The 27,586-nt window shown below is 38.1% G+C and overlaps 1 protein-coding gene across 1 annotated transcript in view; it reads right to left on the bottom strand.

Moving 5' to 3' along the window:
• The window catches only part of plch1 (phospholipase C, eta 1), a 151,988-nt gene that overhangs the window by 101,201 nt on the left and 23,201 nt on the right, over positions 1-27,586 (bottom strand). The window lies entirely within an intron of this gene.

The raw sequence follows: 27,586 nt of genomic DNA, 5'->3' as shown, positions 1-27,586 counted from the left end.
ACACGAAAGGCGAAGCTTGAATTTACGGGTATGTCCCTCTTTGGCTAATGTACTTTCAAGATGGAGGGGCAACATGGCGACCCGCATTCGAACCCTCACCCGTATGTATTTTCAATGGCATATTATAAACTTACGAGAATACTTTATTACTTGAAAGAAGTAAATATACATTAATGAGCACATATATTTTTGAAAGAACTAAGTGTTTTTAGCTAAGAATAAACTAAAAAAGTTACACAGTGTAGCTTTAATCAAAGCTGTTGGTGGAGAACGCACTTATATTCCTATAGTTGTCAATGGGCCAGATGGATTTAGGTGAGAATGCAGCTTAGCACTAGCAGAGCATCACAAAGCAGCCAGAGAGGAAAACAGAAGCTGAATGTGAAAAAGCAGAGCAATACAGTAGCGTTCCTGCTTTTATCCGCTTTTGACCCAGGAAAGTTAAAGGTGACAGGAGGTAGAAGAGATAGAAGGTGTAAATAAATCAGGGGGAGAGTGTCTTTATAGGTATCGGAGACATAGGAGAGCTAAATGTGCTCTGACGAGAGAGCAGATCAAAGCGGCCCGGTGAGAAGTACAGGGAGATATCAAACACTGAATAAGTGGGTCGTAGAGACTCAGGCTCTGTGAAGCCCAAATCACAAAGCCCCGCGCGTTCAGAACCATCAGAGCGGGAACACAAAACACAGGGCGAGACATGCATAATGCAGCCGGACACCTGCGCACAGCTTCAACAAACCGCTCGTCCTGCGCTGCATATGCCTACAGCAAACATGGCTTACTTCATGTTGATAAATAGATAAATTACACATTGAAACAGTTATAAACAGAACTTTAAACAGAATTTACAGGTGGATATGTAATATAACATAAAGATGGCTATTACTATAAACAGAATTTTACAGAGAGAGGTATACAGTGATATATTCCTCATTTTAGCCTAACATATCATTGTATACCTCTCTCTGTAAAATTCTGTTTATAGTAATAGCCATCTGTATGTTATATTACATATCCACCTGTAAATTCTGTTTATAGTATTAACCATCTGTATATTATTCACTGTACATATTCACCTGTAAATTCTGTTTATAGTAATAACCATCTCTCTATTTATAGATATATTTATATATATTCAGTACATATCCATGTCCTGCACTTATGCAAACGTTGTATATCCTGCACTTGCTGCTATTGCACTTCTGGTTAGACCTAAACTGCATTTCGTTGCCTTGTACTTGTGTAATGACAATAAAGTTGAATCTAATCTAATCTAATCTAATAATGTCAACATTTTTAATGAATCGCACGCATCAACGCTACAGATCACACTGACTGAAGCACATTATTACCTAAGGTCTTGGTGATTTTCTAAATGATGGAACATATTTTACATTTACTTTACTTAATTGTTTTTTTTTTTACAATGCACAATTAAAGGAACACTCCACTTATTTTGAAAATAGGCTCATTTTACAAGTCCCCTAGAGTTCAATATTTGAGTTTTACCGTTTTTGAATCCATTCAGCCGATCTTTGTATCTGGCGGTAGCACTTTTAGCATAGCTTAGCATACATCATTGATTCTGATCAGTCCATTAGCATCTCATTCAAAAAATGACCAAAAACTCTTTCAATATTTTTCCCTATTTAAAACTTGACTCTTCTACAGCTACATCGTGTGCTAAGACCAACTGAAAATTAAAAGTTGCGAAGTTTTCTACACCTATATGGCTAGGAACTACATTCTCATTCCTGCGTAATAGCCGCGGATGTTTGCGGCCGTACCTTGGCTGCAGCGGCGCAATGATTCGTTGGTATTCTGTGAAACATGGTGGTAGTTACACCTTCGACTTACTATCACAGCGCTTTACAACACACAGAACCATGGCTAATCACACAGCTAAATCCACAACACAATTTGTCGGCTGCAAGCCTGAAACTTTCTCTGCAACTACACAAACTTATGCTGCCTTCACGTGCTATCGGAAATTTGGTCATTACGACTTCTGAAGTCGTGATTACGAGCTCATTGCATTCAAGTTTCAAAATGTGAGGGCGTTCATGTGCAATTTTTACCTCGGAAACTCGTATTTACGATAATTCCGAGAGCACGTGAAGGCAGCATTAGTGCCGGTCACATTGAAAGTTACCTAGCTGGGCTACTTTCAGGCGCTGTAATATCATTGCGCTGCTGCAGCCAAGGTACGGCCGCGAAGATCCACGACTATTACGCAGGAATGAGAATGTAGTTCCTAGCCATAGAGGTGTAGAAAACTTCGCAACTTTTAATTTTCAGTTGGTCTTAGCACACGATGTAGCTGTAGAAGAGTCAAGTTTTAAATAGGAAAAATATTGAAAGTGTCTTTGGTCATTTTTTGAATGAGATGCTAATGGACTGATCAGAATCAATGATGTATGCTAAGCTATGCTAAAAGTGCTACCGCCAGATACAAAGATCGGCTGAATGGATTCAAAAACGGTAAAACTTAACTATTGAACTCTAGGGGACTTGTAAAATGAGCCTACATCAAATACAAAATTATTAGAATAAAATTGTTTTTACTTTTTCAAAATGTTCCAATGATGATAGTCCCTTGGTTTTTTGTCTAGCACTTTCAGAATTTGCTTAGGCAGCGGACATTTGCACAAATATGCAAAATAACATATTTTCTTAGCAATAGATGATATTTACACTAAGTGCAAATAGTGATATATTATATTTACACCATGTAAAAGTATACTCTAAAAAATTCTGGGTTAAGACAACCCAATTGCTGGGTTAGTCCATTTTCAACCCAAATTGGGTTATTTTTAACCCAGCATTTTTTAGAGTGTGAAAATACCATATTTTCTTAGCAATAGAATAGATGATATTTACACTAAGTGCAAAAAGCTGTAGATGCTATTTACTATGTGAAAATAGTGATATATTATATTTACACCATGTGAAAGTACACTCTAAAAAATTCTGTGTTAAAAACAACCCAAGTTGGGTTGAAAATGGACTAACTCAGCGATTGGGTTGTTTTAAGCAAACATTTAACCCAACCGCTGGGTTAAAACCACCCAATTGCTGGGTTAGTCCATTTTCAACCCAACTTGGGTTATTTTTAACCCAGCATTTTTTAGAGTGTGAAAATAACATTTTCTTAGCAATAGATGATATTTACACCATGTAAAAGTACACTCTAAAAAATTCTGGTTAAAAACAACCCAAGTTAGGTTGAAAATGGACTAACCCAGCAATTGTTTTTTTTAACCCAGCAATTGAGTTGTTTTAAGCAAACATTTAACCCAACAGCTGGGTTAAAACAACCCATTCACTGGGTTAAAACAACCCAATTGCTGGGTTTGTCCATTTTCAACCTAACTTGGGTTGTTTTTAACCCAGAATTTTTTGAGTGTAGTTCTTTGCAATATGTGTAAATAGTAATTACATGCAATTTATACTTTATTTTGACAGATATATATACTATTTGCACCTCAGTATTGTTGTACATTAACAGGATTCAATAATAACACAGAGTGTAAATGATTATATTTATTAAAATTATTAAATGAATGCCGCCTTAATGGGACAATAGAAGCCCTCCCTACACCGACCCAATTATTATTATTATTATTAAACATCTTGTTAGGCCCTTTATTTCCACTTTTAGAACATTTTCTTAATTTTTATTGAAAGTAAATGCTTTTCTGATGTGAAATGTAATGGAAAAAGGGAGAAGAGCGAGCTCTGCAAAAGGCGGATTCCAACCCGGGTCGATCCTTGAGCCTTATGCTTTACTGACTACACTAATAAAGACGTTAAAATACATGTCTTTTTTAATCTTGTTTGGCCCAACCAGGCATTGTTAGGTGGAGTTAGTGCGAATAGCACTTGCCATCAAGGCACGCTGGAAGAAACTTGGACCTCCCACACCAGACACGTGTCAAAGTAGCCGGATCTACTTTACTCTATTTAGGGGTATGACAAAACACACACGGCGAGCGATTTCATGTACAATATTCTGCGTCAGATCTAAAATATAAACCCTTATAATAGGCTTACCATAGTGAATCAGGGCAGGACAAACACACATCTCAACATTAGATTAGATTAGATTAGATTCAACTTTATTGTCATTACACAAGTACAAGTACAAGGCAACGAAATGCAGTTTAGGTCTAACCAGAAGTGCAATAGCAGCAAGTGCAGGATATATACAATGGTTGCGTAAGTGCAGGACATAAAAATGTTCTGAATATATATAAATATGTATAAGTAGAGAGATGGTTATTACTATAAGTAGAACTGAATTTACAGATGAATATATACAGTGAATAAATATACAGATGGCTATTACTATAAACAGAATTTACAGGTGACTATGTACTATGAATAAATATACAGACGGTTATTACTTGAACAGAATTTACAGTTAGAGGTATACAATAATATGTTAGGCTAATATGAGGAATATAGCAGTGGATTAAGTTAGTACAATAAATTATGGACAGAGCTATCCGAAAGAAAGTGTAAAAGTGCAGTGGAAAGTGGTTGCATATTCCAGTTAGAAGTACGGTGCAAAATGCAAATGTAAACATTGTTACTGTAAATACAGTCGGCAGTGCAGATGAGCATTATCCAGTCTCATATAACATCTCATATATCAGCATTACCAGCAGCCAACCAGATGTCCAGATACATCAGTATCGCCTACTGGAAAACCCATAACTGTGAAGCCATAATCATAAGCACTGCTATCTCGATGACCACCACGATCGTCATGAGAGATCAGGTTAGATTACAGCCAAAGCAATAACCACAACCGCCCCACGCTCTTTCCACCAGGAGAGGAATAAAAGACTCTGAGCCACAGCCAAGTGTGTGTGACGGTTTAGCAAGCCTGTCATAATGTTCACAGCGCTGTGAGGCTCTGGATGGGGAACATGTCACACACACCGATAAAGCAGATTAAAACGTGTATGTGCACAGTCTGCGCTATAAATACCCAACAATATACAATATGAATGCTCTGCGCTCTCATTGTTCAGTGTCAAATATCTGATAATACATTTGCTCTACATCCACCAGCACTTTTCATGCTTCAAAATCCAACTCATTTTGCTCTTGATTAATTAAACCAAGCTTCAACGGGACAGACAGGAATGGGAATACTTTGGTGCTTCGAAATCACCTTTAATAGCACAGAGACTTAAAATAGCCCAAAAGCTGGTGTGTGTTTACATTTGTTGGAGAACGCCGCATTTCGAGCCATCTGTTCCATAAAGCACCGAACACATTGAGTCAGGCAATAGCAGACACACACCGCCATTCTCACACCCTCTCCTGGGCTCTGAGTCTTCCACTATTTCTGAAAGGTGATAATAGGCAGAGCATCGTTTTTTTTTGTTGCTCTTTTACAATCGACTCTCATATCTGATGCAACGTAGCGGTAAAAACAGAAGCTCACAAATGTCAGTCTAATGAACATGCTCAGAGCAGGGAGTGGGAGGTTAGTGATTTCAGCCAAACCGACAGCTGGAAACACATTAAACAATTAAGAGCAATACGACAAATTGACTTTGAGATCTGTGTCATGCATCTGTGGCTGAGGAATACACACATAAACACAAATACACACACATACAGACAAGCTGATGATTATATGTTATGATGTTTATCAAATATTTAATAGATATTGAATAAAATATTAAATGTTTTGATAATGGATGGAAGGAAATACTTATAAAATATTTAATAGATATTAAATAAAATATTAAATGTTTTGATAGATGGATGGATGGAAATACTTATAACATATTTAATAGATATTGAATAAAATATTAAATGTTTTGATAATGGATGGGTAGAAACACTTATCAAATATATAATTAATATTAAATAAAATATTAAATGTTTTGATAATGGATGGAAGGAAATACTTATCAAATATATAATAAATATTAAATAAAATATTTAATGTTTTGATAATGGATGGATAGAAATACTTATCAAATATTTAATAGATATTGAATAAAATATTAAATGTTTTGATAATGGATGGATAGAAATACATATCAAATATATAATAAATATTAAATTAAATATTAAATGTTTTGATAATGATGGATAGAAATACATATCAAATATATAATTAATATTAAATAAAATATGTAATGTTTTGATAATGGATGGATAGAAATACATATCAAATATATAATAAATATTAAATAAAGTATTAAATGTGATGGATGGATGGAAATACATCAAATATATAATAAATATTAAATTAAATATTAAATATTTTGAAAGATAAATGGGTAGATGGATAGATGGGTAGATAAAAATACTTATAAAATATTTAATAAATATTAAATAAAATATTAAATGTTTTGATGGATGGATGATAGATAGAAACACTTATCAAATATATAATTAATATTGAATAAAATATTCAATGTGATGGATGGATGGATGGATGGATGGATGGAAATACTTAAAATATATAATAAATATTAAATAGAATATTACATTTTTTGAAAGATAAATGGGTGGATGGATAGATACAAATACTTATATAATATAAAATAAATATAAAATAAAATATAAAATTTTTGATGGATGGATAGATAGAAATACTTATCAAATATATAATAAATATTAAATAAAATATTAAATGTGATGGATGGATGGATGGAAATACTTCAAATATATAATAAATATTCAATAAAATATTAAATATTTTGAAAGATAAATGGGTGGATAGATAGATGGGTAGATACAAATACTTATAAAATATATAATAAATATTAAATAAAATATTAAATGTTTTGATGGATGGATAGATAGAAATACTTATCAAATATATAACAAATATTAAATAAAATATTAAATATGATGGATGGATGGATGGAAATACTTCAAATATATAATAAATATTAAATGAAATATTAAATATTTTGAAATATTAAATATTTTGTCCTGTGTGTTCTGAGCTAGATTAACTGAGACTTGCTACAGCACTTGCATACTGTTGCCCTTGACTGTTCTAGTTGCTTCTTTTGCTCTCATTTGTAAGTCGCTTTGGATAAAAGCGTCTGCTAAATGACTAAATGTAAATGTAAATGACTAAATGAAAGATAAATGGGTGGATGGATAGAAATACTTATCAAATATATTATAAATATTAAATAAAATATTAAATGTTTTGATAGACAGATGGATAAATATATGGATGGATGGATGGCCCAATGAAATATCTGATAACTTCTGATTTATATTTTAACTACAAATTTAAAAAATGAATAATATCAGCTGATAACTGATATGATACACTACATCTTTGTACCTTACTCACCCCTGAAAGGTACATTTTAGTACCTCAAAAGGTACATATCAGTACTTTAAGAGTGCATATTAGTACCTTAAAGGTACATATTAATACCTTAAAGGTACATATTAGTACCTTTTTTGTTATGTACCTTAGGGTACCGCCCCAGTGACAGCAATGTACCTTTTTTTCTGACAGTGCACACACTTACTCTTATAAGAAACATCTCACCTATATATGCCAAACGACACTTCTGTGGCACGGCCACGCTGCCTCCAACATGGTAGAACCTGCGGGCCAGAAGAGACGCCACATTGGCCATGGCCGAGCGCTCGGACGTCACGAAAAAGGTGCCATTCAAACAAAAAAGTGACCGCTCGAAACTGAGTGTCATCCTTAAAGTACTCTCTCCAGCTCACTTCCCTTAAGACTGCGAGCCGAGATCTCTCTCCACATCTAACGCCCACTGCTTTACCCAGAACCCCTCACTCCACCCTCTCTTTGGTCATCCATCTTCTCTCCCGCCAGCTATTCACACGGAGCCTTTGAACCTTTGTGACGGTAAAAAGCAGATCCGCGCAGGGATTTACACAGAATGGCTAATGTATTGTTGTGGGGGGGGGAATGTGCATGATGGCGAGGCTTTGAACAGATGTGTTTTTGTCCTAGAGGGTCAAAGTGAGCAGCATAAGCAATAGAGATGGAAGAGAAAGCAGATCATATTAATGGGATGACATAACGAGTGCAACCGAGTGTGATCCCTCAAAATCCGATGGGCCTTTTTGTACTCGGACGGACATTAGTGTTCGTAGGGCACATGACAACCAAAGTCAACGCAGGTAGAGAGAGATGCAAAGTGAGCTCTTTGAAAAGCCCAAGAGGAGAGATTTAACTCCCCAGCGTTGGTGGATCTCTCTGCCGCTAATTCATTGAAAACTCCTCATGATATCAGCTGAACATCCACGATAAATCATTCAGGCTCATAAGTTGCAATATGAATGCATTCTTCCGGCGTCTTCACATCTCAAAGCCCTCGTTTTCTCTCCTTCCTCTCTTTTGTGCTGCACATGCTAGAGTGAAGATGAATTCATCCACATATGAAATTGTATTAGCCGTTGCTCTGCTTTCTGACCTGTGTGTCCTGACCGCTGGTCAGATGCAGGAATATGTCCATCAGACTCAGCAGGATGAAGGCCTGTTGTGTGGCATTTCAACTCTCTTGACTCCAAAGACTCTTTTGTGGTTAGAAAAGGGGAAAGATTCAATGGACTTTTTTTTTCTTTTTGCAGGAGAATTTGGGTTTTCCACTCTCCATCTTCTGTTGGGTCTCTCTGCGTATGAATTTAAAAATATTGGTTGTTTGAGAAACATACATAGAAATTGTACAACTTTGCTATTAAAGGGATAGTTCACCCCAAAAAAAATTCGGTCTCGAAAACTTTGACTGTGAGATCCAACCAAAATATAAAGTAGATCATGAGTCATGGATTTTTTTCTTTTGCTGATACGTTTTTTGCACAAAAAAAGATTATTTTCAATCCTAATTCTGACCTTCTGTCTGCCTTTAACACTTTTAAAGTGCGGCTCTTTTAAGGCTTGTCAGTAAACATAGACTGTCAGGTCAAGTCACCTTTATTTATACAGAGCTTTTTGCAGATAGATTTAAAGCAGCTTTACAGTGATAACAGGAAAATACAGCAACACTGTTATGATTGGCTAACGTCATTGCATAGTAAAGAGTATCAACGCCCAGTGTTTTAAAACATCATCCTTTTAAAAAAAAATCATTAACAGACAAAGCATGAGGAAATAATTTACTTCTGGTCGGCTGTTTATCTTCCCCTCTATTCCCCTCTACACTGTGCCTCGTTTACAACACACTGTAAAAAATTATAGGATCAATAAGTTTATTCATTTATTTAATAGGGACAGAGTGTGTTAATGAACAGACACGATTGTACATGAATGTAAACACACCGGATTGTAGCCGAAGGCTAATTTCCATCCGTTGCCCCGGGGCTGGGGTCACAGAGGGTCACAAAAAGTTTGTACAACTAATTTACTTTTTTAATTTAATTGTAAAACTAACCCTAAGTTATGAAAACTCAAAAATGTTCTGCAGCTGGTTGCCTTAAACTTTTAAGTTTTCTCAACTTTTTTTTTTTTTTACAGTGCAGAGTCGATTCTTCATCTGAGCTTTAAAAGAATCACACGTAGAACTTTCTCTCAGTGCTAATAAAAGTTATGACAACATATGTTTTTAAGTTAATTTAACTCAAAATCTAAATAAGTTAAGCAATTTCAACTTTTTAATTTAAGTTACACAAGATTCGACTCAAAATTGTAAGTCAGTTGAATTTAAATTGTAATATGGAGTTGAAATGAACTTAAAATATAAAAAATATAAATATAAAAATTATAAAATATTGTTGGTTTAACTTAAAAAAATAAGTAACCTAGTTGCCTTAAAATGTAAAGTTCATTGAAATTAGAAATTTGAGTTAATACAATGAAGGAAATTGGTTTAATAAATAGAAACTCAAAATATTATTGTATCTGAACCACATAAATAAATAAAAAATGTTGCGATAAATCATGAAAATAGCACAAATAAAACACACAATTACGCAATATGCTTACAAAATATTTGAATAATATTTGAATAAAGGGTGATGTCGATTCTCAAATGTTCATTGTAACTCAAAATGTTAAGGCAACCAGGTAACTTACTTTTTAAAGATTTATTTTTACAGTGCAGCAACCCGCAATCAAATGCTCCAAACAAACATATAATCCTCCAACACGACCCGGGACGGCCTTAAAATAAACCATCCACCTGTTTCTGATGTAGGGATTTTCTGAAGTCTCTACAGAGACACAAACGAACTGTCTGTATAGGCTCCGCCCTCTACTGTATAGGGGGCGGGGAGCAGCAGCTCATTTGCATTTAAAGATACAAGCACGGAAAAAGCATATTTTTCCTTTCACTGAAAAATGGGCATAAACAACATGATATAATACATGATCTGTGGGGTATTTTTGGCTGAAACTTCACAGACACAAAATTAATTTGTGGGTGAACTATGCCTTTAACAGCAGTGTGCTCTTCTTATGCAAGTCTGCACTGCCAAATCTCACATTCTAGACAGATTTTATGTTTTTCTATTATTAATCTGAAAATCTGTCAGGGTAAACTGGAGGTACGTCTAGTGGGAGTATATGGGAGCTCATTAAAGAGCAATGATAGCACCCTTGTGGACACTATAGGAAACTGGCTCCCTGCAGAGCTCCCTTGAGAGAGGGCAGATCTCCAACATCCATGCACCAAATGGTGGATCCAAACAAGGGAAATAACCACTTATCGCATCTTCTCTGTCTAAATTAGAAACAATGCTGATATTACTGCTGTTCTGCACCACCACACTTCCAACAGGAACCCCACTGAGCCCCCACAATCCATCAGAGCAAAAATAACTGTGCAGAATCTTAATATATTCATGACTTCTGCTCTGACAGCATTCCCTAGTATTGACATCAAAGAAGCACTGTTAGGCAGGCTGGCATTAGGGGAGATGCTCAGGAAGGTATTGAGCCAATCGGGGAAGCCCCTCCCCTTTGCCATTTCCCTTTAACCAGCACAAGGATGGAGCAGAGCTGATAGGGCTATCTCACAGAACAGAAACGAGTCCCCCTGTGAACTGTCTAATCTCCTCCACTTCAGAAAGAATGGCCACGGAGACACATTGAATACCTCCAGCTTGGCTCTAATGGTGCTTGTTGCGCAACTGAAGCCTATTAGGTTATACAGTGTGGGAGGCCTATGGCTGCATTCAACATCAAAATGAAAAATCATGTCCATTATCTTGAACTCGCTACTGGCTCACTTAGAACAGCAATGGGGCTACATCCCCAAAACAACCTCTGACTTTACCTTTATTACTAAAGTTAATGGATGATTAAAGGTGCAGTAAGTGTGCTGCTGAAAGTGGATCATGATGTAAGAAGAGAGAGTGAGCAATCAGCAGTAAGGGGGTGTGTCCACTCATGATGGGGGAGGAGAGTGAGCCAATCAGCAGTAGGGGGCGTGTCCACTCATGATGGGGGAGGAGAGAGTGATCCAATCAGCAGTACATTCATGATGGGGGAGGAGAGTGAGCCAATCAGCAGTAGGGGGCGTGTCCACTCATGATGGGGGAGGAGAGTGAGCCAATCAGCAGTAGGGGGCGTGTCCATTCATGATGAGGGAGGAGAGAGTGATCCAATCAGCAGTACATTCATGATGGGGGAGGAGAGTGAGCCAATCAGCAGTAGGGGGCGTGTCCACTCATGATGGGGGAGGAGAGTGAGCCAATCAGCAGTAGGGGGCGTGTCCATTCATGATGGGGGAGGAGAGAGTGATCCAATCAGCAGTACATTCATGATGGGGGAGGAGAGTGAGCCAATCAGCAGTAGGGGGCGTGTCCACTCATGATGGGGAGGAGAGAGAGACAATCGTCAGTAAGGGGCGTGTCCGTTCATGAGTTGGGACGAGAGTGAGCCAATCAGCAGTAGGGGGCGTGTTCATTAATGATGGGGGAGGAGAGAGAGTCAGCCAATCAGCAGTAGGGGGCGTGTTCATTAATGATGGGGGAGGAGAGAGAGTGAGTAATCAGCAGTAGGGGGCGTGTCCACTCATGATGGGGGAGGAGAGAGTGATCCAATCAGCAGTACGTTCATGATGGGGGAGGAGAGTGAGCCAATCAGCAGTAAGGGGCGTGTCCACTCATGATGGGGAGGAGAGAGAGACAATCGTCAGTAAGGGGCGTGTCCGTTCATGAGTTGGGACGAGAGTGAGCCAATCAGCAGTAGGGGGCGTGTTCATTAATGATGGGGGAGGAGAGAGAGTCAGCCAATCAGCAGTAGGGGGCGTGTTCATTAATGATGGGGGAGGAGAGAGAGTGAGTAATCAGCAGTAGGGGGCGTGTCCACTCATGATGGGGGAGGAGAGAGTGATCCAATCAGCAGTACGTTCATGATGGGGGAGGAGAGTGAGCCAATCAGCAGTAAGGGGCGTGTCCACTCATGATGGGGAGGAGAGAGTGAGCAATCAGCAGTAGGGGGCGTGTCCACTCATGATGGGGAGGAGAGAGAGACAATCATCAGTAAGGGGCGTGTCCGCTCATGAGGTGGGAGTAGAGTGAGCCAATCAGCAGTAGGGGGCGTGTTCATTAATGATGGGGGAGGAGAGAGAGTCAGCCAATCAGCAGTAGTGGGCGTGTCTGCTCATGATGGGGGAGGAGAGAGAGTGAGCCAATCAGCAGTAAGGGGCGTGTTCATTAATGATGAGGGAGGAGAGAGATTGAGCCAATCAGCAGTAAGGGGCGTGTTCAATAATGATTGGGGAGGAGAGAGATTGAGCCAATCAGCAGTAAGGGGCGTGTTCATTAATTAGGGGGGAGGAGAGAGTGAGCCAATCAGCAGTAGGGGGCGTGTCCACTCATGATGGGGGAAGAGAGAGATTGAGCCAATCAGCAGTAAGGGGCGTGTTCATTAATGATGGGGAGGAGAGAGAGAGAGAGAGCCAATCAGCAGTAGAGGGTGTGTCCACTCTTGACGGGGGAGGAGAGAGTCAGCCAATCAGCAATAGGGGGCGTGTTCATTAATGATGGGGGAGGAGAGAGATTGAGCCAATCAGCAGTAGGGGGCGTGTCCACTCATGATGGGGGAGGAGAGAGATTGAGCCAATCATCAGTAAGGGGCGTGTTCATTAATGATGGGGAGGAAAGAGAGTGAGAGAGAGAGCCAATCAGCAGTAGGGGGTGTGTCCACTCATGACGGGGGAGGAGAGAGTGAGCTAATCAGCAGTAGGGGGTGTGTTCACTAATGATGGGGGAGGAGAGAGAGAGACAATCAGCAGAATGGGGCGTGTTCACTAATGATGGGGGAGGAGAGATTGAGCCAATCAGCAGTAGGGGGCGTGTCCACTCATGACGGAGGAGGAGTGACAGTGAGCAAAAGGGAGATTTGAAGAAAGACTGTAGAAAGAGAGATGGCTGAGAGACATTACAAAAGAGAAAAGGAATCAAATAAATATCGCTGGTTATGATCAGGCAAGAGCTTTAGGTCCCGCTTTAATATTAGAAAAGCTTTCCAGCGCTGGACAGCCCTAAACGGGAAGGCCTGAAAACGCACGCAGAAGTAGCTGAAGTAACAGGACAGTTTTGAGCTAACAAACAACTCTTTCTGTATGTTCATTTTTTGTTTGTTCATCATCTTCGCTTTATTTTTTGCAAAGCATTATTTTGCTTGACTTCAGCTACACTCTAAAATAATCAGTAAAAGTAAGGCAGAATGTACTGTGTTAATTTGACGGAAATGTCCTTATTTTTTTTTTTTTTTACAGGTGTTTTACCTGTATTTTGAATTTGTTGTGTTTTAGGGTTAATGGAAATGTCTGTAAAATTCTGGAAGGATGTCCTGGTAATTTATTTAATTATTAATGCTCAGCTTGATGTTAAATGATATTTTGCATCCACAAGTAAAAGCATAATTATGTCTGAGTTTACAGAACTTATGTCTGAACAACTGTAAGTTAATGCGATCTGTTTTTTCATAAGGCGAGTAAGGAAAGGATGTACGTACGAGGCCTGAAAATAAAGGGAATACTGCAGTGAATCATCATTATCCGAGAGGAAAAGCACATTTTGTACATGAAAGACCTATTTTCTCTTTGCGGGGGAGTAGCAAACAGACACTGCAGTCAAAAACACACATAAACACACTAATGTATGAGAGCAACCTGTTGGCACAATAGAATAAGAGAATCCTTCGCCAAAGTCTCATTTAACTAACTTTGGGATACAAAAATAGCACCAAAGGAATGGCTCGATCCTTCATGAACACCTTTACGGTTCATTACATCGAGCATCGTATCATCTCAATGATAGCAAGGCATATTACAATCTCACTAAATACAACCAACATTGTATTTGACATTAGACCGGCTGGTGTCAAAATCAAGAAGCATGCGAGCGTTACATTGCATTTGATATAATTACTATTTAGCAATACCAGTATCACTGCTAGATCCCTAAAAACATTAACAAACCCCATTCTAATAAAGAAGGCTTTTAATGCATGGGGTAAAAATCCCATTCCATTTTACTGCTCCAGAATACCGACGGAAACGCTCTTTGTGATGGCGCGTAATGGTTTTAATATAATTAGGATCGCAAAAGGACAGAACGTCAATTCTAAGATCAGAGCATTAAGTTTCCCAGCTTGGGATCTAAATAGATGGCAAACATTCAATTAGCCACAGCCTGTAGATTCGTGTTTTGGAGCGGCTTCCCACAGAGCAACAGCATTCCGATGCAGAACCCTGGACAGCTCCTCTCTCTCACACACACACACACACACACACACACACTGCACTGAAACTCATGCGTGCGCAAACACAAGCCCAGCACACAGACACACACACAGACACACACACACACACACACACTGCTAACACTTCTCGTGTTCAGTTGCATCATATGACTTCATCAAACATCGAAATCGGTTAGACTGACTAAAGTGCTCGCGCAATTGCATGGTAACGTGCAAACATGCCACAAAAAAAAATCAATCGATTATGTGACTGATATTTCAATAGTGCATGACTCACCTTTCTCCAAACTGATATTTCTCAAAACTTCCAGCTCCGCCATTATAGTTGATAACAGGTAAACACCGCATTAAGACGGAATCTGTGCGGCGATCGGAGCACGAGACGCGCGCTTCGGAATGCAGGTGTCACTGCACTCTTCCATTAAACATATCTGTCATATCACACCCTTCATCGGGGATCTCTATAAGAAACACTTCCTGGCTGTGCGATCTAAAGAAATCATTTAAAGAAATCCATTTGACTCGGGTAATCAAAGCGCGCGGAAAGGAGCTCTCCAATCTCAGTGAGGCGCGCGCGCTCCTCTTCTCTCACTCGCGCTCGTTCCGCCTCATTCTCAGAGACTCTGATCTCTGCACGCGCTTCTTTTCTGCACATATTATTCTCGTGCATGCGGGAGGAGGGAAGACGAGGGGAGGTGGGTGTATGAAAGCGATTAAGGGGTCAGCGGAACATATGAGACTCTCGTGTAATTCAAACTAAACGCAAATTACTCTAGTTGTAGTAGTTCACCTGAGGCGCATGTCATTTTGTCTGGAAGTTAAAGGGCTAGTTCACCCAAAAAATTAAATCAGCCCATGATTTACTCACCCTCAAGTCATCCTAGGTGTATATGACATTCTTCTTTCAGACGAACACAATCAGAGTTATAATAAAAATGTCCTGGCTCTTCAAAGCTTTATAATGGCAGTGAATGGCTGTTTCTGTTTTGAAGTCCATAAAAGTGCATCCATCCATCATAAAAGTGCATCTATCATCATAAAAGTGCATCTATCCATCATAAAAGTGCATCTATCCATCATAAAAGTGCATCTTTCCATTATAAAAGTGATGATGGCTTTTATGATGGCTAGATGCACTTTTATGATGCTAGATGCACTTTTATGATGCTAGATGCACTTTATGATGGCTAGATGCACTTTTATGATGATAGATGCACTTTTATGATGGATAGATGCACTTTTATGATGGATAGACGCACTTTTATGATGCTAGATGCACTTTTATGATGGATGGATGCACTTTTATGATGGATAGATGCACTTTTATGATGGATAGATGCACTTTTATGATGGACAGATGCACTTTTATGATGGATGGATGCACTTTTATGATGGATGGATGCACTTTTATGATGGCTAGATGCACTTTTATGATGCTAGATGCACTTTTATGATGGATGGATGCACTTTTATGATGGATAGATGCACTTTTATGATGGATAGATGCACTTTTATGATGGACAGATGCACTTTTATGATGGATGGATGCACTTTTATGATGGATGGATGCACTTTTATGATGGACAGATGCACTTTTATGATGGATAGATGCTTTTTTATAATGGATATATGCACTTTTATGATGCTAGATGCACTTTTATGATGCTAGATGCACTTTATGATGGATGGATGCACTTTTATGATGGCTAGATGCACTTTTATGATGGATAGATGCACTTTTATGATGGACAGATGCACTTTTATGATGGATAGATGCTTTTTTATAATGGATATATGCACTTTTATGATGGCTAGATGCACTTTTATGATGGCTAGATGAACTTTTATGATGGCTAGATGCACTTTTATGATGGCTAGATGCACTTTTATGATGGATAGATGCACTTTTATGATGGACAGATGCACTTTTATGATGGATAGATGCTTTTTTATAATGGATATATGCACTTTTATGATGCTAGATGCACTTTATGATGGCTAGATGCACTTTTATGATGGCTAGATGAACTTTTATGATGGCTAGATGCACTTTTATGATGGCTAGATGAACTTTTATGATGGCTAGATGCACTTTTATGATGGATAGATGCACTTTTATGATGGACAGATGCACTTTTATGATGGATAGATGCTTTTTTATAATGGATATATGCACTTTTATGATGGCTAGATGCACTTTTATGATGGCTAGATGCACTTTTTGATGGCTAGATGCACTTTTATGATGGATAGATGCACTTTTATGATGGCTAGATGCACTTTTATGATGGATAGATGCTTTTTTATGATGGATAGATGCACTTTTATGATGGATAGATGTACTTTTATGATGGATAGATGCACTTTTATGATGGATGGATGCAATTTTATGATGGATAGATGCTTTTTTATGATGGATAGATGCACTTTTATACTGGATAGATGCACTTTTATGAAGGATAGATGCACTTTATGATGGATGGATGCACTTTTATGGACTTCAAAACAGAAACAGCCATTCACTGCTATTATAAAGCTAGGAAGAGCCAGGACATTTTTTATATAACTCTGATTGTATTCGTCTGAAAGAAGAAGCACCATATTTTACCATGCCTAATATTGGTCTAGCTATACAGTGTCTCATAGTAGCCGCTGAGCGAATGCACAGAGCAGCATTATAACATAACTCTCAACACACTCAGATGTGTGTAATATGATAAACAGCGCTGCGTTCCCCCACACACACATGATCAGAGGCAGTGGAAGAATAAAAGCTCTGCGAAATCAAGGCGATTTTTGTGCCTTTAATTCAGAGAAATATCATTGTTAACTGCCAACTGAAACTGTTGTTTTGGTATTCAGGGACACATTTTGACACTGATTTATAAAACATGTCCCAATTTACTTTGCAGTTATTTGTGAATAAACCGATTACAACATCTGATTAAGATTTAACTCACGTTTCTGTGATGATAGATGAACTTTCTCATCACGTCATTACAGATGATTGCACATTGACGCACGCTTCAGAGCTATTAAGCGGAAGGTTTCTAAAAGATTAATAAGTCATAATGTATTTCTCATTAATATGTGTGCTAGAATGTTACTGCTGACACTGAGAGGAAATATGACGTGAGAGACATATGAAAGGTAATACATTATTACACAATTACCACAAACTGTCAAAAAAGATAAACATTTCTTTCCAATGCAATTAACCCAAAAATATCCCGTCATTATTTACTCATGCCGTTCCAAACCTGCGTGACCTTCTTTCTTATGCGGAACAAAAAACACCACAAATGCACAATAAAAGTATTACATGCACTCTCAGAAATGTCTTCTACAGGACTTTACTGCTCATTTTAGTCAGGTTTTTACAAGTGTACTGTAAAAAAGCTTGAGTTAACAGTATTGGAAACACAAAAATGACTGTAAACAAACAACATCACACTTTAATTCTACAATGCATATGAAGGTAAGCATGAATATATTATGCTGTAGAGTTTTATCAGTGCTACTGCTACTTATTTTTGGTTCACTTGTATTGTTTTTGTCTTTGTTGTTAGTGTTTTATTAATTTGCGGAGTGTCTCGATTGTTGTGTTTTGTTTTGTCGAGTATTGAGGTGAGGCTTATAAGAAACAAGTCTTGGGTTTTAACAAATGTTTTCATTCCTCACACTTCTGGCTTTAATTTGAATATGAATATACAAGATCTACTGATCACCATTACGGTAAACTACATTTCTTACAGTGGCATGTTTGAAGATACGTCTAAGTGATTGACGAGTGATGTCAGCATCATTCTACTGTTGATTCACAGTAATTTGGAAGAAAATGACCCAGCATGGATTCATTTCACAGTAATTTTTTTACGACAGTAATTTATTGTAAAATAATACTCTTTTAATTTTTTTTACAGTGATGAATATAAAGTTCAAAAACTAAGCATTTACTTTTTGTAACAATATAAAGGTCTTTATTGTCACTAATGTTTAATTAAAACTTCTGAATGTTAGTGTATTAAAGTGTGACAGCCACAATCACTTACTATTAATGTTTTTCTTTTTTGTTTTTTTGCTGAATGGAAACAAGCAGCGTGAACATTCTGCAAAATCTCTGTTTTTTTGTTCTATAGAAGAAAGAAAGCCAAAGGTGTGTAAATAATGGCAGAATGTTTTTCTAATCTTTAAGTAATATCTGACAAACTTTAAAAAACGATTACGATTGTATCCCATTTATTCCATTGAAATGTTTACATACTAAGGATCTATCATGGCAGCACAAAAGGAGGATCTGCCATCACCTCTATCCAGACTAAAATGGCTTTTAAAGTGCCCTTATTATACTATTTTAAACCTTGCTAATTTGTTTTGGACAGGGTTGCACGATATATCGACCACCATATCAATATCGGCTGATGTTCATTTTTAATGTTTTTCGTTATCGGCCTGATAAGAAAATTTGGCCGATATATTAAAGCTGATAAATAATGTATTATTTCCTTCAGCTGAGACACTTCAGATGCGCACTGTTCGCCATTATGGTTTTGAATATGATTGAAATATGACTGGAATCACTTAAAAAAGAAAAATACAGTTCAGTCTGTCATATAGACTACATCAAATTATCATGAGAACATTATAATTGTGTGCTTGGGACATGGCTTTTAATGCTGAGACTTTTGATTTTGTAACCAGGCTCTCAAAAATGATACAAAAATTTGGATTATCCACCAATATATCGGTTATCGGCTTCCAAATATAAAGAATTATCGGTTATCGGTATCAGCTGAAATTTTCAAATCGATGCATCCCTAGTTTTGGAGTCTCATCCAATGCCAAAAAACACTTACATTTTCTCATAATATACATAGCACATCAGCTCTTTTCTCACAGTGTCTGAAACGGTTCGATAAGGGATTCTGCCTTTCTAAACCCCGCCTTTTCCAAGAGCCTCCTCTGCGCTGATTGGTCAGATGGCCCAGTCTGTTGTGATTGGTCTATGTCAGAAACGGCATGTTTCAACACCGCATCAATTCCAACACGAGTCCTCATCCTCATGCAAAGTGGATTGGCAGCGTAGAAAACAGCGTCTTCTCGACATATTGACAACACGACATGTTGCTTCTCAGCTACAACTACAGTGTTTGAGGGCGGAGCAAAGACATTGTTCGCAGGCAGCCAATGAAAACCATCGGTGGGCATTATGCAAATGTACCCTCTCAGTGAGGCTGGAATTGCTGATGACTCGTTTCTTTCTTTTAGGAGATTATTAGACCTGCATGGGAGGTCATATTCAAAATGCATAATCCGGGCACTTTAAATATGCTCAGTGTTGAATATGCTCACTCAGTGTTTCAATTGGTGAGCACATCTCTGGGAAGCCTCCGTCACACTCATCCATCACGCCACATCCGCGACAGACAGAAATAAAGCCTTAGAAAATATAAGCAAGGCTGGATCTCATCATTGATTCCTTAGAGGGTTTCATATTCACAGCATGCTAATAAGCTGAATATGCTCCTCATCTCCAGACTGTGTGTGTGTGCGTTACTGCCCTTAAAGGGGTCATAAAATGAGAAATCAAATTTTCCTTTTGACATATTAGAGGTCATCATACTATAAGAATATCCTGTACGTTTCAGAACTGAAAACGTCCTTGTTAGTCCAAAAGCAGCTTTTATTGGAACCAAGCCCAGAGAACGACTCGCTGTGGAATGAGCCTATAATAGATGATGAAAGAAGATCAACCTAGTTCATCATTGCATCTTTGGCCCCGCCCACTGGAGTGTTAGTGAGATGACGAGGAGAGAAGAGCGACTACAAATAACATCCCCTTCCAAAGGATCCTAATGCTGGGAATGTGCTGATTTATGTGAATGTCTCAGTTGAGCATTATTTATTTGTATTCGCTACAGTTCACTGTGAATTCTTTGGCAAATCAGTCGCAAACACACTTTTACGATATGGACTCGACAGTAATGCCACAACATGTGAGTAACTGTGTTAATTCTAATGCCTGATCTGAGACCTGTGACAGTCACATGTTCTTTGTCTGTGTCTCAGTAAATCAAACCAGTGACTAAACGCTCAACTTCACATTGTTTCTCTTAGTAATTTAAAATTATCTGTTATTTAAACTGTGATTAAATTATATATAAAGCACTCAAAGAACGCTCCCTTTATAATCGCTGGAGCTGTCAATCAAACAGAGCGAGTTTATCAGGGACTGAGTTCTGGATTCAGCAGCCAATCACAGCAGTGGGCGTTTACACTGAAGTCTCACAGCGGCCAATCACAGCAGTGGGCGTTTACACTGAAGTCTCAAAGCAGCCAATCACAGCAGTGGGCGTTTACACTGAAGTCTCACAGCGGCCAATCACAGCAGTGGGCGTTTACACTGAAGTCTCACAGCAGCCAATCACAGCAGTGGGCGTTTACACTGAAGTCTCACAGCGGCCAATCACAGCAGTGGGCGTTTACACTGAAGTCTCACAGCGGCCAATCACAGCAGTGGGCGTTTACACTGAAGTCTCACAGCAGCCAATCACAGCAGTGGGCGTTTACACTGAAGTCTCACAGCGGCCAATCACAGCAGTGGGCGTTTACACTGAAGTCTCACAGCAGCCAATCACAGCAGTGGGCGTTTACACTGAAGTCTCACAGCTGCCAATCACAGCAGTGGGCGTTTACACTGAAGTCTCACAGCAGCCAATCACAGCAGTGGGCATTTACACTGAAGTCTCACAGCAGCCAATCACAGCAGTGGGCATTTACACTGATGTCTCACAGCAGACACGCCCCTTCAAACACAGCGTTCAAATCAGAGGCTAAAATCAGGGTAGGAAAATGCCTTTTATTTCTAAATTATGACAATTTTTGATGTAAAAATCATCCTAACATCCTAAGTGCGCTACAGAAAACATTATAAAACAATAAAACAATGCAGTCCACGACCCCTTTAAGGTGCTAAATGTCCAATAAAACATCGATATAGTCTGAAATAATAAGAATAGATTGCATTGGATCCCGATTGATGTAAAGTGATGTAGATGTTCCCAGAGCTGTAAAGTGGTTAGGAATGAAGCGGATCCGATCAATATCACCTGAAGAATGTTTTGTCAGGACAATGTTAGGCTTCCCGACCTGCTCTATTCATGCACTGAGCGGCAAGAACATGTGTTTGCGGTGCGAGCGCTATTGAATTGGCATTACTGGGGGAATCTTAGCACTGATCAGTTTATACACTGACACACGACACAAGCAGCTCTCTGTGTTATTATACACAACCTGATTCACATTTCCACTTAAACTCGATTTACACTTCATCTTTTACTCCTTATTTTTCTCTTTCATTCCTATCTCCTCATATTGCGCCAGCCGTCTGAGACAAACGAGCAAGCAAATGACAAAGAAACAGCGAGAGAGTGAGACACAGTCTGAGAGGATGAAACTGGAAACCAGTGCGATATAAAGAAGGACCTGTGGAATTGGGAAGCAAACACAGGTTTCATCAGATTAAATCACTCAGGCAGGTTGATCCATCTCTGGCTGCGTTTAAAGAATGAGGGTAAATTACTGCCGCGGTTCAGCAAGAGCCAGACAAAACACCTCCCTCAGACTCAGACAGACAGACGGGCTGCGGTTCAAGGGCTGATGGACATCATGCATCAACTGCCCAGCCACTGGACGACAATCCTGCCTCTCTCAGAGGAATAAACACAGCACTGCCACCACACAACGGCATCTTGGTCTTGTCAATATGTGGCGCTGGAATATGGGTCTGCTTAAAGGACAACTCCGGTGAAAAATTAACCTAGGGGTAATTAACACATGCACTGTAAAAAATTATTGTGATTTTAAAGGGTTAGTTCACCCAAAAATGAAAATTCTGTCATTAATTACTCACCCTCATGTCGTTCGACACCTGTAAGACCTATTCAGAACACAAATGAAGATATTTTAGTGTAAAGCTGATGCTGAGAAAGGCTTCAGATAGGCCTCCATTGGCATTCAGTACATTTACACTCACAAGACCAATAAAAAGGCACTTAAAAAAACGTCGTTACAAAGTCCATCTCACCACAGTGACTCTACAATAATTTTACGATGCGACGACAATAGTTTTTGTGCGCAAAAAAAAAATCAAAATAACACCTTTATCCAGCTTGTTATTGTCTTCCGTGTGTGCCTCCATGACGCATGCGCGAGAATATGACGCAGATCCAGCGTTCGGACACATGACCCAGAAGAGATTTGTTTACAAGCAGAGGAAGACGCGCGTGTCTAAGCTGTTGAATTCTACATTGATCGTGCTTTAGGTCTCGGCGTAGTTCTCAAAATGGGGTTAAAGTGAGCATTTCATGGATTCCCGAACGCCGGATCTACGTCATATTCTCGCGCATGCGTCGTGGAGGCACACACAGAAGACAAGAACAAGTTGGATAAAGGTGTTATTTTGATTTTTTTTTGCGCACAAAAACTATTGTCGTCGCATCGTAAAATTATTGTAGAGTCACTGTGGTGAGATGGACTTTGTAACGATGTTTTAAGTGCCTTTTATGGGTCTTGTGAGTGTAAATGTACTGAATGCCAATGGAGGCCTATCTGAAGCCTTTCTCAGCATCAGCTTTACACTAAAATATCTTCATTTGTGTTCCGAAGATGAACGGAGGTCTTACGGGTGTCATTTTTTAATTTTTGGGTGAACTAACCCTTTAACAGTATTTTACTGTAAAAATGCTACGGTGAAAAACAGTTAATTGGTTAACAGAAAGTATCCGTACTATATACGGTGAATAACTGTAATAGAATGAAAAAGAATGTTGTGTAATTTACAGTGAAAACCCATAAATTGACATTCCCAGAATTCCCAGCATGACACTTCGCATTTGATGTATTTTCATTGCAATAACTATGTTTCTTCTTTGTTTTTTCTAATCAGTTATGTACATTAGGGTTTTATGTTATATCGGATGTTGTTAAATGAATGTTTATTGCATTTTAAATTTTTTTTTACCATGATGGTGTTTAGTGTTTGTGTGAATGAAACTGACTGAGCACCTTCTATATATTAGTACTGTCCTCTTAAAAGCTGCTTGTGATGAGCTTTGATTCATCACATGATTCTCATCACCACTGTGATTGGTGGTTGTCCGTATATATCAAAGATACATAACAGATATTATTTTAATAGGTTGGTAATTTAACATTATTTCAGTTAATGAAATATGTGTTTTTTTACCGTAAATTGTTTACAGTGTAAAATTAATAATTACAATATAAACCTTTGAATTATATGGTTTTGAACTGTAAAAGAAAACATTTTTAAACCGTAATTATTACATTATAAACCTTTAAATTATATGGTGCTGTCCCTAAAAACCTAAAACATTACTTCCGTATTTTTTACGGTAAAGTTCTGGCAACCACAGCTGCCGGTTTTTTACCGTAAATTTTACAGGGATTTTTTTTACAGTGTGGAGTAGATCGTTCTCTGCGATGCATTTTCATGAAAATCAAATGTAAAGAGTTCTCTCTCTAAAAACAGATTAGCTTATAACGCTATGGGGCACAGAATAAGTCAAATTAAATTCCCTACATGCAAACTGAAGCATTGAGAACTTTGTAAGTGTACAAACAGTTTAATAAGAAGATACTTTATAAGGACAGAACATTACGCGTATACAGACAGGAGCCATCTTGGACAACAGTCTCGACAAGTCGAGCCACAGTTGAATAATCCGCCATCTCTTTAGTGTGTATCCTTTGGAAGAACTAGTCTCTGTTGCGTTCAGTTTTAAAAAAAATTATTTGTATTTATTTATTTTCGCTGTTGCGTTCAGTGCTTTCTTCCGGAAACAGCGGACCATATGAGATTCCAAGTCACAGTTCATCACTTAGCACAGCGTTCGTGGCTCGACTTGTCGAGACTGTTGTCCAAGATGGCTCCTGTCTGTGTACGCGTAATGTTCTGTCTTTATAAAGTATCTTCTTATTAAACTGTTTGTACACTTAAAAAGTTCTCAATGCTTCGGTTTGCATGTAGGGACCCTCATTATGCTACCGTGTTAGCGTGAGGCTATTATGAGCCTTGTTAGTGGTATTAACTAGCGATTTAATTTGCCTTATTCTATGCCCCATATACTAGCGTTAAGCTAATCTGTTTTTAGAGAGAAAACTCTTTACATTCGATTTTCATGAAAACGCATCCCAGAGAACGATCTACTCGGTAACCATGTGTTAATTACCCCAGGTTCATTTTTCACCAGAGTTGTCCTTTAAGCATTAATGCAGATTATAATGACCTGAAAGGGGTCGTTCTAGAGTAAATGCAGGTGATTGTTCATATACAGAGAGATTATAGCTATAGAAACTCAATCATCTGATGGACCTTCCATCAGCAAAATAGTTCATGCATAACACTTGTTTCAATTGCTTCTTATAAATGAATTACATTATATACAGCGCTTGCAGTCATGGGAAATTTAAAATTGCAGTATAAAATATATAGGTACACCGGGGTAAAAGTCGCCTTTGATTTTATGTTCCTCTAAACCAGGGGTTTAAAGCAGAAATGGATAAAGTCTACCAAACATTCTAAAGGTTTCATTTCTAAATGTTTCTGTATACATATTTTACAGAATTGTATATGTTTGCTTTGTATCTTTCTAGTGAGTTTTTTCCTCTCACTGTAGTCCCCTTTATCTCACTCACTGGTGTTGTAAGGCAGTATTATTAACACAGTGGGTAAGTTGCTTACATACATTTATTGTGAAAGTTGCTTATACAAATCATTTTTAATTGAAAAGTTTGTTCTTCGGGTTTATACATCCAACATTACGCATAGCCGATTTAAGTATGGGAACAATATGTTGTATTTATAATGTCACACTTACTGTTTATCTAACAGTTTACTTTTTTTTTTTCATACATAAAAATAGATGGATTTTAAGAAGGGGGTCCCTCATAAAAGGTTCATCATATTTGGGGGTCCTTGGCGTCATAAAGTTTGAAAACCCCTGCTCTAAACCACTAGATGGCACAGAAACTGTCCTCAGCACTTTCCAAAACATCCGCTTTTCAAGATTCACGTGGAAATTTGACTGATCCTGGACGTGATCGCGGGCAGCAGCGCAAAGTTGATTCTGTGCTACTTTGATCTAATATTTGATGCTTTTAAAAATGTTGTAGATTTAAAGGGTTAGTTCACCCAAAAATGAAAATTCTGTCATTAATTACTTACCCTCATGTCGTTCGACACCCGTCAGACCTCCGTTCATCTTCAGAACACAAATGAAGATATTTTAGTGTAAATCTGATGGCTCTGAAAGGCCTCCATTGGCACAATGTCACTCTCAAGACCCTTAAAAGGCACTAAAGACGTCGTTACAAAGTCCATCTCACTACAGTGGTTCTACAATAACTTTATGGAGTGGCGAGAATAGTTTTGAAGCTTCGAAGCGTTATGAATCAGTGAGTCGAATCATGATTCGGATCGCGTGTCAAACCGCCAAACTGCTGATTCGACTTTTTGTCATCACTATATAAGTCGTTATTTAGGGTTTTTTTGCGCACAAAAACTATTCTCGTCACTCCATAAAGTTATTGTAGAACCACTGTAGTGAGATGGACTTTGTAACGACGTCTTTAGTGCCTTTTAAGGGTCTTGAGAGTGTAAAGTGCATTGAGCCAATGGAGGCCTTTCAGAGCCATCAGATTTACACTAAAATCTTACGAGTCTTACGGGTGTCGAACGACATGAGGGTAAATAATTAATGACAGAATTTTCATTTTTGGGTGAACTAACCCTTTAAGTAGCAAATAAGAATTCATATATTTTGAGACAAAGGTCTAGTTAATGATTTTCATTTTTGTTCAAGGTAATTAAAGCAACAGCTTTTTCAATGACGGAAGAATATGTAAAAGTATGGTATCTGGGGTAAAAGGCACAATAATTAACATGATAATAAACAGTTCGCTGACTTTTCCATTTGTTGACATGACGAGATGGTAAATATCATATATTTAGTTGGGTGTCCACCTTAGAGATAAGCGGCATATTTATAACGAAACCAAAATATTAATCATATTATTTAGTAAAATATCATTTATTGTTACTACTGTAAATCTATTTAAAATTATTATGGGCTCTCCTTCAATGCTTTCAGAATCTTTACTTTTTAAAATTATTTTGTTTCTATATTTTTTAAAAGATACACTGATGAGAAACGGTATTCCCTGGTGGCTGTGGCTCTTTCAGCAGATAATGCTCCTGACACAAAGCACAAATGCTTCAGGAATGGTTTGAGGAGCACAACGAGTTTGAGGCGTTGACTCGGCCTCCAAATTCCCCAGATCTCAATCCAATCGAGCATCTGTGGGATGTGCTGAACAAACAAGTCCCACCTCACAACTTACAGGACTTAAAGGATCTGCTGCTAACATCTTGGTGCCAGATACCACAGCAAGTCTAGAGGAGTCCATGCCTCGATGGGTCAGGGCTGTTTTGGTAGCAACACAATATCATTATGTTCGGTGATCGGTGTATTTCTATATTAACATATTTTAATGACAGAATATTTATTGAACAAAAATAAATTATTTTATTTATCAAAATAAACAGAAAATAGTTCAAACTTTGCTAAAGGGATTGTTAAGTTAGACATTATTAAAAACATTATTTTAGCTGAAGTATTTGTGTCTTTGCCCTCCCTCGCCACCCCATACATTAATACGGTTTTTATTCATTTTTACACAAAATATGTTGCTCCATAAATGTTCAATACTATTTTTTTCTTAAGGTGTGCCTTTAGCCCTGTTGTACCCTATTATTATATTCATTATAGATGTTTCAATTGAATTTCCAGGCATTTTTGTATGTGAAAAATGCGT

This window comes from Gobio gobio (genome assembly GCF_949357685.1).
Source record: "Gobio gobio genome assembly, chromosome: 9".
NCBI classification, from domain to species: domain Eukaryota; kingdom Metazoa; phylum Chordata; class Actinopteri; order Cypriniformes; family Gobionidae; genus Gobio; species Gobio gobio.
The sequence above is the reverse complement of the archived record's forward strand: the minus strand, read 5'-3'. Positions and strand labels throughout refer to the sequence as shown.